The sequence below is a fragment of the Mustela lutreola genome, chromosome 7 (genome assembly GCF_030435805.1).
Source record: "Mustela lutreola isolate mMusLut2 chromosome 7, mMusLut2.pri, whole genome shotgun sequence".
Classification (NCBI taxonomy): Eukaryota; Metazoa; Chordata; class Mammalia; order Carnivora; family Mustelidae; genus Mustela; species Mustela lutreola.
The window spans coordinates 140,028,196-140,041,424 of record NC_081296.1 but is presented as its reverse complement, the minus strand read 5'-3'; the positions used below and the strand labels follow the sequence as shown (position 1 = coordinate 140,041,424).

At 44.5% G+C, this 13,229-nt stretch overlaps 1 protein-coding gene across 6 annotated transcripts in view; it reads right to left on the bottom strand.

Annotated features, from left to right (window-relative positions):
- DPF3 (double PHD fingers 3) overlaps positions 1–13,229 on the bottom strand; it is a 298,094-nt gene that overhangs the window by 195,560 nt on the left and 89,305 nt on the right. The window lies entirely within an intron of this gene.

Sequence of the window (13,229 nt, the reverse complement as noted above, 5' to 3'; positions counted from 1 at the left end):
GTGTGGTTGTTGTGGGAACATATAAGCCAGCAAAACCCTGACAGGATTCACTCTGGAGGGGAAAGAATCCCGGCTGATGGAAACTGCTGAGAGCGTGCAGCTTTTAAAGCCCTTCTAGCAAAAGGATCTTTGGAAGCTTTGCAAACCCTGACCACGCAGCCCGCCAGCCACAGTCCAGCCCGCGGTGCTGAGAGTGTTTTTGCTAAATCAGAACAGACCCACTCCGAAATATCTAGTCCTGACCTCTGCCTGGTTCCCGTTCCTTTCTAGGTGCTGCTTTCCTCAGAAATTATGGTTTTCCCAGAGCAGAGGGGAGAATGGGGCCGGGGCCCCAGAAGGCCCACCGGCACCCTCAGCCCCACAGCCCACCCAGGGCTGACCCTGGGCAAGGCATTTCACCTTTATGAGTCTCCTTTTTCCATCTGCAGAAGTGGCAAGAAGGAAGCTTTGGGTGGAGAGCTGGGGGGAAGATTAAGGAGATCCTGCATCCAGGGTGCCAAGCACAGGGAGGGGGGAAGGGCAGCTCCCTGAGGGCTGGTCCCCTTCCTTCCCACCTTCCTCTCTGGGCCCTCCAGCCCCACCTTCACTGCAAGGAGGAGGTAGATCAGTGGGAGCTCAAATTAAAAGATGGGGGGACAAAGGCATGTTTATATAAAACGAGTCATGCGTTTAATAGAAGCCCCTCCACTCCAGAACACGGGTCCCTGCCCCCCACCTCCGCCACCACCGTCCCCCACCCCCACCAGCTGATAGTCTCTTAGCTGCTAGACTTCTTTTAACAGGATCTCTATGTTGTACAACTCAAGTGGGCACCATCTGTGTTCTATTCCCTGTGCCCTGAAGGGAGCCCTCTTCAACAGACCAGCATGTGAAGGGTGCCTCCAGAGTCCGGCGAGGCCGCAGCCCTACTAAAGCCCTTCTTTGGTGTCCTCACTTTCAGGAAGCCTTTTCTCTTCTTTCTTTGAATGCCAATGGCAGTTCATCTGTACTTCTGTTCTGGAGCTCATCAAACTCTGCCTTTATCCTCCTGGGAGGGGGGTGGTGTGTATGTGTGTGATTCCAACTGTGGCTGAATCTTCCCTTTTCTATTCCCAGAGCATCTAACACAATGCTAGCTCATTCTGTGAGGCCAGCGTTACCCTGATACCAAAACCAGTCAAAGACATCACCCCCACCAAAAGAAATTTTTTTTTAATTTTAAAAACCTTAACCCTTACCTCACACCCTATAAAAAATTTACTCCCAATAGATCATATAGCTAAATGGAAGAGCTGAAACTACAAAACTTCTATAAGAGCAATTGAAAGAAAATCGTTATGAACTTAGGTCAGGCCAAGTTTTTCTAGATAGGACACAGAGAGCTCAAACCATAAAACCAAAAATGGATATACTGGACTTGATCAAAATTTAAACTGTCTGCTCTTGGAAAGGCACTAATATGAAAATGAAAACACAAGCCACAGACTGGAAGAAAATATTTGCAAAACATACATCTGATAAAGGACATGTAGTCAAAATATATAAAGAACTCTTAAAATTCAATAATAAGACAAATGACCCAATTTTTTTAATGGCTAAAAGCACTGAACAGACATTTCACAAAAGAAGTAATATGGATGGGCCAACATGCCTGTGAAAAAAGGTTCAACATCATTAGTCATCAGGAAAATGCAATTAAAATCACAATGAGATACCACTAAACATCTATTATGATGGCAAAATTAAAAAGACTGACAATGCCAAGCACTGGCAAGATTATAGAACAACTGAAACTCACGCACTGCTGTTGGAAATGCAAAATGGTACACCCACTTTGGAAAACCGTTTGGCAGTTTCTTACAAAGTTAAACATACACTTACGACCTAGCAGTCCTACTCCTAGGCACTTGCCCAAGAGAAATGAAAACATAGGTCCGCACAAAGATCTGTATACATGAATGTTCAGAGTAGCTTTATTCTTAACAGCCAAAACCTGGAAACAACCCAAGTGCCCATCAAATGGTAAAAGAATAAGCAAGCTGAGATTGATCCATTCAGCGGAACGCGCCCATACAGCAACAACAGGAGTGAATCTTCAGTGTGTTGTTTTCATGTCCCATCGTTGCTCTAACAAATTACCACAAACTTAATGGCTTAAGGCGCCACAAAATTTAGCTTATCGTTCTGGAGACCCAGAAGTTGAAGATCAGTTTCACCAGGCTCATGTCAAGGTGTCAGCGGGACGGGTTCCTTTTGGAGGCTTCGAGGAGAAAACCTGTTTCCCATCTTTTTCAGTTTCTAGAGACCACGTGCCTTCCTTGGCTCCTGTCCCTTCCTCAAAGCCAAGTCTGCTTGAAGGAGTCGTTTGACCAAAGGCACAGAGGCATGGTGAGTTTGAACTTCTAAGCAGTTCCATATTTCCAGGGTGTATCATGTGACATTGCGAAGATAAGGAAACTGAGATTCGAAGAGATGGTCTCGCCCCAGGTTTTGCACATGGTAAAAGCTACATTCTGAATCTAAATACAGACTTCTTCCCACTATATATGAGCCCTCAGACTTTGCCAACTTGACCTTAAAGACCTCCAGCCCTAGAGGCTGGATGGGCATCTTTCCCACGACTCAGAGGCCCTGCGCCCCCTCCCCCACCCAGCCGGAGACAGTCTATACTCTATACTCTATACTCCTCTACTTTATACTCCTCCTCAGCAGCTCAGCCTCTGCAGGTGGCATGACCCCGGGTCTCCTCCCCATCTGCCCACCCTGCAACCAGCCAATTCCACCCCAGTTTGATGAAATTCCAACCTTAAGAAGATCGATATTACATCCTGCTTTCTATTTGTCAGCACTCTTTCGCTTGGATTATTTTCTTTGGCCTTCCCCGTTGTGTGAGGCTAAGGGCATAGATATTACCAAGCCCATTTAGCAGATAAGAAAGCTGAGGTGCTGAAGGTGGGCGCAGCATATTCACACAGCAAGTGAGGCAAAACCAAGATCAAAATCCTCTCCAGGCTTCCCCCTCCTCATACCACAAGGGCCTGTTAATGCAGATAATAGAACTGAGACAAGACTCCTAAGTGAGCTGACCCTCACCTCCCTCATCTATAAGATGGAAAATGGGGTAATAGCTGCCCTACCTAGTACACCAGGAATAAGTGGGGGAGGGGGGAAGAAATAGTATGTAAAAGCACCTTGGAAACTTTGCCATGTACAAAATATAAGGAACTATTCTAATTATCCTCTCAAGGAAAGTCACAATTTTTCTCTAAAAGTTTCTTTTAATCCTTCTGAAAGCCAGATTCTTCTCCTGCTTTCTTTATGTCCTGGCAAAGTACAGAAGTTCTAGCCAGCCTCTCAACATCAACCTCAAGCTTAATCTTTAATTCCTCCTTCTGGCTTCACTCTTTGTAAAGTCAAGAACTGGCCGTTCCCCCACACCCCCAGCCTATCCCATCCTCTCTGGCACCATTAGTCCCTCCCCAAACAAGAAATTGCCAGCACCTACTGTCAGTCCTCATGCCCTGATTCTTCCCTATCAGAAACAAACTATACAATGCTAACATGACTCAGGACTCCCGAGTCCCCCATGGGCTGGCCCAGCCAGCCTCTCTGGCTGGTCACCCACAAATGCTCCTCCAAGGCTCCCTCCAAGTTCAAGTGGCCCCCTTTTCCCAAAAGTTCTACCGTCTCTTCCCCTTACGTCCCCACTAAGAACTCCCTTTCCCACTATTCACTTAGCTGGGAGAAGGGAGAGAGAAGAAAATTAAATTGGGCCTTCAACTCTTAAACCCAAACCTATTCTAAGTGAATCAAAACACTGAGGAGAAAAATAGAGAAAAAAAAAAAAAAAGAATCCAGCAGATTACACAGATGAATATCCACAGGATAGCTGAATTAGGAGAATGAAATTTCTAAGCTAAATAACAATGGGATAAATCAGAGGGTAACAAAAAGGAATACAGTTGATCCTTGAGCAATGCAGGGCTCTGCTGACTATCAGCCTGCTGTTGACCTGAAGGAAGCCTTACTAATAACATAAAAAGTTAATTAACACATATTTGGTATGTCATATGCATTACATACTATATTCTCACAAAAAGTAAGCTAGTGAAAATGTTATTAAGAAATTCACAAAAAAAGGGGTGCCTGGGTGGCTCAGTGGGTTAAAGCCTCTGCCTTCGGCTCAGGTCATGATCCCAGGATCCTGGGATCAAGCCCCGCATCAGCTCCGTGAGGAGCCTGCTTCCCTTCCTCTCTCTCTGCCTGCCTCTCTGCCTACTTGGGATCTGTCTGTCAAATAAATAAATCTTTTTTAAAAATTCACAGAAAAAGACAAAATACATGTGTAATACTATACGTATATTTATAAAAAAATAAATTTATAAAAAATCCACTTGTAAGTGGACCCACGTAGTTCAAACCCAATGTTGTTCAAAGGTCAACTGTAATAGTTAATATCTACTTATGTTTACTTGTATCTATTTTAACTGAACAGCAGTATTAGGAATAAATCAATAAACCTCAGACTTGACCTCATCTATTACACACACACAAGTGCAAAAACTCCAAATGGATCACAGAATTAAAGCAAAAGCTAAAACTATAAAACTCCCAAAAGAAAACATAAGGGAAAGTCTTCATGAGATTGGGGTAGGCAAAGACTCTGAAGATACAAAGAGCAAGAATCACAAAAAGAAAAAAATAATTTAGACTTTATCAAAATTAAAAATTTCTACTCTTCAAAAGACACTGCTAAAGACAGGATTAACAGTTGTGCAACAGTGTGAATGTAATTAATGCCACTGACTTGTATGCGTAACGTGATTAAAATGACAACTTTTATATATATTTTATCACAATTTATTTTTTTATTTATTTGACAGACAGAGAGAGCACAAGCAAGGGGGAGCAGCAGCAGGAGAAGGAGAAGCAGCCTCCCCACTGAACAGGGAGCCCTCTCAGGGCTCAATCCCAAGACCCTAGGATCATGACCTGAGCCGAAGGCAGAGGCCTAACCAACTGAGTGACCCAGGCGCCCCTATTTTATTCTCATTTAAAAACAAAACAGGGGCGCCTGGGTGGCTCAATGGGTTAAAGCCTCCGCCTTCAGCTCAGGTCATGGACCCGGGGTTCTGGGATCGAGCCCCGCATCAGGCTCTCTGTTCAGCAGAGAGCTTGCTTGCTTCCCCCCCCTCTCTCTCTCCCTGCTTCTCTGCCTACTTGTGATCTCTGTCTGTCAAATAAAGAAATAAAATCTTAAAAAAAAAAAAAAAAACCACTGTTAAGAACAGAAATAGGCAAGCCACAACCAAAAATATTAGTAGTACATATATATAACAAAAGACCTATATCCAGAATCTATTAAAAAAAAAAAAAAAAACCCTAGCAACTCAGTAATAAGAAGACAATCCCCTTTTCAACTGGGCAAAGATTTGAACAGACTTTTCACAAACACAGAAGTAGTCAAGAAGCACATGAAAATGTGCTCAATATCATTAGTCATCAGGACATTGCACATTAAAACTACAATGAGGGGCGCCTGGGTGGCTCAGTGGGTTAAAGCCTCTGCCTTCGACTCGGGTCATGATCCCAGGGTCCTGGGATCGAGCCCCGCATCAGGCTCTCCGCTCAGCAGAGAGCCTGCTTCCCCCTCTCTCTCCACCTGCCTACTTGTGATCTCTCTCTGTCAAATAAATAAATAAAATCTTGAAAAACAAACAAACAAAAACACAAAAACCTACAATGATCTACCACTCACACCCACTAAAATAGCTAAAATTGAAAAGATTAATAATATCAAATGCCGGTAAAAATATGTAGCAACCAAAATGTTCATACATTGTCAATGGAAATGTAAAGTGGCCAACCACTTCGGGAAAGAGTATGGCAGTTGCTTATAAAAAAACAAAACAAAACAAAATGTGCTTGCCATATGACTGAGCAGTTTCATTTCTAAGCAACTACCCAAGAGAAATGAGGGGAAAAATATGTCCACAAAAGAACGTATACACAAATGCTCATGGCAGCTTCATTCATAATAGCCAAAAACTGGAAGCAACCCAAATGTCCATCAGCTGGTGAATGGATAAAAATTGTGGTATATTCATACGATGGCATATGCTCAGCAATAAAAAGGAAAAAAATACTACCGTATTCGGTAACATGGATAAATGGGGTTTTTTTTAAGTACATATGATATGATTCTATTTACATGAAATTTTAGAAGCAGCAAAACCAATCTCTAGTGACAAAAGGCAGATCAATGGTTGCCTGGGACCAGAAGTAGAATGAGCTACAGAGTGACACTGGGAAATTTAAGAGGACAAGAGAAATCGTCTACTGTGGTTGTGGTTACATGAGTGTATACATCTGTTAAAACTCATAGAACTATATACTTAAAAATGAGTGCACATGAATATATGTAAATTATGCCACAATAAAGTTGGTTTAAAAAAGAGCTTTTTAAAAATAAGACCACAATCTGGTGAAAACTTCTGCCACAATATAAGTTATAACAAATCAATATCCTTAATATATAAAGCGAACACACAAACAAATATAAAAAGCATTAAGACGCTAATAGATTAGAGGCCAAAGGACACAAATAAGCCACAAAAGAGCTTACAAGCAAATAAAAAATTAAATCAATGAAACACCATACTCCACATACCAAATTAGCAAAATTTTTTGTTTTAGTAATAAAGCTAGTAGGGCAAGATGGGCACTCTGCTGGCAAAAATATAAATTGATACATTTCTGGAACACAATTTGGCAATACGGATTCAGAGCCTTAGCAATTTCCAGATTATTTGACTCACTTTTAGAAACCAACGCTAAAGAATAATCAAAGACGAGTTATCAAAATTAGAGGTCTACATGTAAAAATTTTCATTGCTGACTTAGAACAAGCCATTGGGCTAAGTAAATATGCATACAGCAAAATAATGAAATACCAAATATTTGTTGGTGATGGGAACTTAACAGATAGTTCTTTTTTTTTTTTTTTAAGATTTTATTTATTTATTTGACAGAGATCACAAGTAGGCAGAGAGCCAGGCAGAGAGAGAAAGGGGGAAGCAGGTTCCCCGCTGAGCAGACAGCCCTATATGGAGGCCCGATCCCATGACCCTGGGATCATGGCCTGAGCCAAAGGCAGAGGCCCAACCCACTGAGCCACCCAGGCACCCCTTAACAAACATTTCTCAAATGTATTCAATTAATATACTATATGAGAACTTTAAAGAGTTGGATGTACAAATGACCTACACTGATGGGCAGAGAAATACATATAAATTTTTTTTCATTCGGCAAAGATTGGAAGTCACCTAACTGTCCGTCAAAAGAGGTGAAGTTCAATAAATCATGGTGGGGCACCTGGGTGGCTCAGTCAGGTTGAATGTCCTACTCCTGGTTTCGGCTCAGGTCATGATCTCAAAGGTCATGGGATCAAGCAGCATGCGTAGCCCCCAAGTAGGGCTCCGCACTCAGTGGGGGAGTCCGCTTGAAGATAATTTCCTTCTGCCCCTCCCCCCCCGTACACCCTCACTCTCTCTTTCTCTCAAATAAACAAATCTTAAAATAAAATAAATCAAGGTAAATCCACCCAATGAAATACTATGCATCTGTTAAAAATAAGAGAGACAAAGGGCTGTTGATCGGGAATAATCTCAAGATGTATCATTAAATTTAAAAAGCAAGTGGCAGAACAGGGTGTTTGGAACACACCTATTTGGAGGCAGGGGAAGAAGGATAGATAAAAAATTTATGTTCACAAACATTTCTAAAAAGATGGGAAAAAACACAACAATAACAATAGTTGGCTCTGATGGGAGGGAGGCTTAGATTTATTTTTCTCTTCTGGTTTACTCTGCTATAATTTTTGAATTTTTTATTATATAGAGGTCTTATTCAAAAAAGAAAAAAACACACTCACAGTTTTTTTAAAAGGAAGGGGAGTGTTATGGATTGAATTGTTTCCCCCAAAATGCATACATTGATGACTTCCCAACCCCCAGCATCTCGTGTCTTACAATGTGATCTTAGTTGGAAATAGGGTCACTGCAGATGTAATTAGTTAGGATGAGGTAATTAGGATGGGCTCTAGTCCAATATGTCTGGTGTTCTTATAAAAAGAGGAAATTCGGACACAGGCACGCACACAGAGAGAACACCATGTGAAGATGAAGGCAGAAATGGAGGTGATGTCTCTAATAGCCAAGGGGCCCCAAAGCCTGCCAGCAAACGGCCAGAAGCGGTCAACACCTTGATCTTGGACTTCTGGCCTTCAGAACTGTGAGGCAATAAATTTTTGTTGCTTAAGACACTCAGTGTGTGGTACTGTACCACAGCGACCCGAGCAGATTAATAGAGGGATGAATATGAAATCAAACAAAACAACATGAAATCAAACAAACAAACAAAAAAAAAAATGATAAGGTTCACAAAGATCAAACCAACCATCCTAGAAACAAAGATCACTAGCATCTTCTCCCGTAACTAATCCATCAAATAACCCCACTTCCACCCCACAGCTCTGGAGTAAATGTTTTTCTCCCTCTCTTGTGCATACTCTCTCTCTCTCTCTCTTTCTCTCTCTCTCTCTCTCACACACACACACAATTTTAAAAAGTAAAACAACAGAGGCATCTGACCTTATTATAGTCCTGTGTATCAATAGTGCACCACCCACTTAGGGGAAAGAGACCATGGCCCAGAGAATAGTGTTGAATTAAAGACCCTGGAAGAAAAGAATATACCAGAAGACCCCCTGGTACCTCTAGTTTGTCTATGGAATGGAAATGATCCATTCTGTCAGCGCCCAAGACCTCTTCAAAAAGGAAGCTCTAGTCTTCCCAACTGTACCGTCCTTCTATCGGCACTCAGGGATTCAAGGGGCACTCGACTGTTGTGAGGCTTTCCCAGAGCAGAAGCACTTACAGCAGGACTCTGTGCCACCTGGGTGCAGAGCCCCGCACCTCCAGGGCAGGCTCTGGATTCCCACCAAGGCCTCACCGGAGTTCCCAGCAGCCCTTGCTCCCATCAGGCTACACTCCTCTCCAGAGGCCTTTCTTGTCTTCATCCCTATTTCTGCCAAAAAGCAAAACAGAAGGACAAAATCTTGGTCATAAAATCCAAGTCAGCTCAGGGGGTAGAGGTGGAGGGAGAGGAGTTATAGGGAAGGTTTTAAGCTCCTAAGCCCCTTTAGCTGAGGTTTCAAAATGGCAGCTAGCTAAACTCCATTTGGTCGAAATCTGCTCACCCAAACTCCCCACCCTGCTCGCTAAGGAGTGTCCATAATTACTAGCACAGCCACCTGCAGACATGGAATATGGCTCTCCCTTCTTTCAAATACAAGGGAAGTAGGACCACAAAGATTAGCTCCCAGTGCCAGAGAAGAGGCCAGAAGAGGGGAAAGAAGGGGAGAAGGAAGACCTTCACGGCGGCGCGCAAGGACATGGCGGGCTCACCCCATCCCATATCTCAGCTATTATGCATTCCCAACTGGCTTGGCCAACATCCAGAGAGACTCCAGGCTGGTGAGTCTGTGAATGTGAGGCAGAGATAAGCGACGCGGAGAGGGGGAGCTCAGCCACGGTTATAGATGGGCTGTAGTGCTGCCGTAGCAAGGAGCCAAGGGACTCTTCCATTTCCAAGACATTTCTGCACTCCGTCCTCTCCCCAAGATTAAGAATTCTCCTTCTTGGCTGCCTCTCTCTCCCTGGAATGGAACGAAACAGCTTGAGAACATGAAAAGTCGGGGGCTTGGGTATGAGTTTTTAATGTGTTAAAATCACGTTGACCCTGGATACTGATTTGCAATAAAATGAGGAGAGTAGGAAGCTCCTTTCTGCTCTCTGGGAGGGGCCCATCTCCAGCCCCGCCCTCAGCCAAGGGTTGGGGCTAGGCTCTGGGGGCTCAGAAAAGGTGGGCTTCCTTCCAGGAGGAGGCTGGATCTCTGGAGAAGGATGGACACACTTGGACAACAGATATGGGAGGACAGGGAAGAACATGAGTAAAGCCTCGGGAGGGGGGTAGCTCTTGTCTTGGCAGTGAGGATGACGTGGGGGGAGGGGCAAAGAAAAGTCTCAAGGAAACTGAGGGATCTGCCCCTCGCCAACTCCAGGCCCTCTCTGAGTGTGTCCTCTGCACCTTCTGAAGAGCAAAATCCAGCAACACAGGGCCCTCCCGAAGTCTGGAGGAAAGGAATGTCTGCCCCAAGCCTTGCCCCAGGGTCAGATGCCTGGAAAAAATTCCTGGGATTATTCGGTGTTGTCTAAAATGGATTTGGAGCCACCCTGGCTGATGAGAGATGTGGCTTTGGATTGGGGCTGCCAGGACTGGTCTGTGGCACGTCTCACAACTTTTGCCCCAGGTGTTCACCAACGTGATCTGCCTTTCATCCTTCTTCTCTCTTCCCTGTCCATCGAAATCCTCCAAAACCTTCTCCCTCCCCAGAGTTCCCCTGAACCCACCCCCCACCCCCCTACCCCCGTTCAGAGTTAAGCCACTGTCCTTTATGGACTCTGGGGAATGCTAGGAAGAGGAGCTGGGAACTTGGGGTCGGGGGAGAGCTCTAGAAAGTCGTCTCAGCAGAGCAGATGTAGTCCTGGATGGGGGAGCATCTGCTGAAGGCTGTGAGAAAAGCCTGTCCTTTAGCCAGGATCGATAAGTGCAGATTACTCGAGAAGCTGGTGTGCCCTGGAACTGCTCTGCTCTAGGGGGAGACCAGGAGTGTAGGAAGAGACAGGGGTAGGTTAGGGACAGTCACTGAACCCAGGTCTCTTTCGAGTCCTAAATTATAGAATTCTAATCTGAACCTCCCCTGCCAACAACTTGAAAAAGTTGTCTGAGACCAGGGACATTTGGAGACAAAGTTGAACAGTGAGTTAAATAACAAACCAAAGAGAAATCCTGAAGTCAAAACAAGGGATAAATTTTCCTTATCTCTCTAAGACATGCATCAAAGCAGCTAGCTGCTGTCTGCCCAGCCTGGGAAGATGATCACGGTTTTTACTGGCCTGTAAACAATAGAACCAGCCTTTGTAATAAAGTTGAACCAATTAATCCTTTGGGCTTCCTCCCCGCAGCCTGCTGACTCCCCGCTGCCCCTGCTCTGAGATCGGGCCACCTCCAGGGGTCCGGAAGTGGACGGATCCAACCCAGAGACTCGAAGTCTCTGAGAGCTCAGGTTGTTTGCCGAGGAGAGTCAAACCTGTGGGAGACACAGACAGCTTCCAGAAGGAGTGTCCAAGAAAACTGCCTCTAACCTGATCTGGGTAAAAGGAAGAAGACGCCTTCCAGAAAATAGGAAAAACAAGAGACATGCTGCCCTAAGGAACTGGCACAAGAGGGAAATTTCTTCCTACTTGGTGAGCCCATTCACTCATTCATTTGGCAAACATTCATGTACTCTTACCGCAGGGCAAGACACCTGAACAGGGTGTAAAAGTATACGATGAAAATACCTCCCTTCATCGGAATTGTATACAGTCTGAGAGCTGGTGTTGGAAATAAGGCATACCCACAGATATAGATAATAAAAGTTAATACAGTGTCATTTGCAAACAACTACGCAAGTTCAGAACTTTCTTTTCATTTCTTTGCTTCTTCTTTCTTTGATGTACCGTGGCCAATCTGGGTGACTGGGGCAGATAATATTTAAAACAAAACAAAAAACAGGGGAATCAGAAAAAGAAGAAAGAAAAATGGGACCAAAAAGAAAAAGGAACCCAAGCTCCTCCTTCCTGCCCCTGCTCTGAGTTTAGCCCTGGTTCCAGGAGCACAAAGGACAGACTGTCACTAGCGATCTCCAGGCAGGTCTAGGCCACTGAGTCATGATTTGAGGCATGTGTGGTCCTGTACCAACAAGGCACATTTTTGCTGAATTGCACAAAAATTCTGGCCATCTGGAGTTTTCTATCTGATATACCAATTCCCAGTACCTGACAACCACGTGCCTTTACTCTTAGCAATACCGCATCCATATGCATAAGCGTGCATGTTAACAGTGATATAATGGAGGAAATTCGAAGGTTTTTTCCATCTGTGGTTCAAAAGTTAGCACCGTCTCCCTTTGGAAACGATGACAAGACCACGTGCTGCAAGCGTGTAGCCTCTCACTTTTCAGTTCCTCAATAATCACTACTTTATGTTCATGCCACCAGCCACCTTGGGTGGTGAACAAAGGAAAAACATTTTCATCTCCACTTCCAATTTCCCTCCTTTGTCCTTTTTTCTCTACTCAAGCATGGTTGGACAGCAGCCATTTGCCATGACCATGCTGGGTATGAAGTATTCTAGACGCAAGACAAAGGCAAGCCCTGTCTTCAATGGGGGCTGCAGTCCAGTGTGAGAGACAGCCGAGGAAACGTGGTCCGCCTCCAGGACCCGGAGCGTCTTCCAGAGGAAAGGATGGAGACGAACCTTTAAAGGTAACTGTGATTTTGCCAGGCAGAAAAGAGGGGAGAGAGATTCCAGGGAGATGGGTCAGCGATTTGGGCTCAGAGAAGAATGAGCTGGCTGGCGCGTCCAGACCGTGGGGTGAGTGGCGGTGAAGGGCAAAGGAGAGAAAGGAGACAGAAGAGGTTGGCTGGGCCCAGACCACAGAGCCAAGAATGCCTTGCCAAGGAGTTTGGACTTTATCCCATGGGCAATGAGGAAACCACTAAGGGTTTTAAGCAGAGACAGGTGACATGATCAGATTTATGTTTTAGCAAGATTCTTCCGGCTGCTGGGTGGAGAATGCACTAGAATCGGAAGAGAATGGGCAGACTCCAGAGACATTTCCAAAATAGAATCCACAGGACTGGGTGCCCCACTAGAGATAGGAAGGAAAGGAGGTGTCGGTGCTCGGGCTTGGGGGGCCCTCATCCAAGCCAGGAAACCAGTAAGAAAGCAAGAGGTGCAGAAATTAAGTGTCTTGTCTAAGGTCCCATAAATTAATGGATGGCAGGCTGAAGTCAGAAACCTAAAATTCTTTTCAGTAGAAACCCGTTGGTTTTGCCATCAACTTGTGACTAAACTGAGCCCTCGATTGCCACACTCTTTCCTCATTCCCTACTTGTTTAATGCACCTACGCTTTTTGTCCTAGAAGATTATAAACTCATCAAGGCAGAATTTCTTTGGACCTCTCATTGGGCCTGGCACATAGGAGGCGCTAAGTGGTCAACAAACGTTAGATATTTTTTTTTAATATTTTATTTATTTATTTGACAGAGAGGGATCACAAATAGGCAGAGAGGCAGGCAGA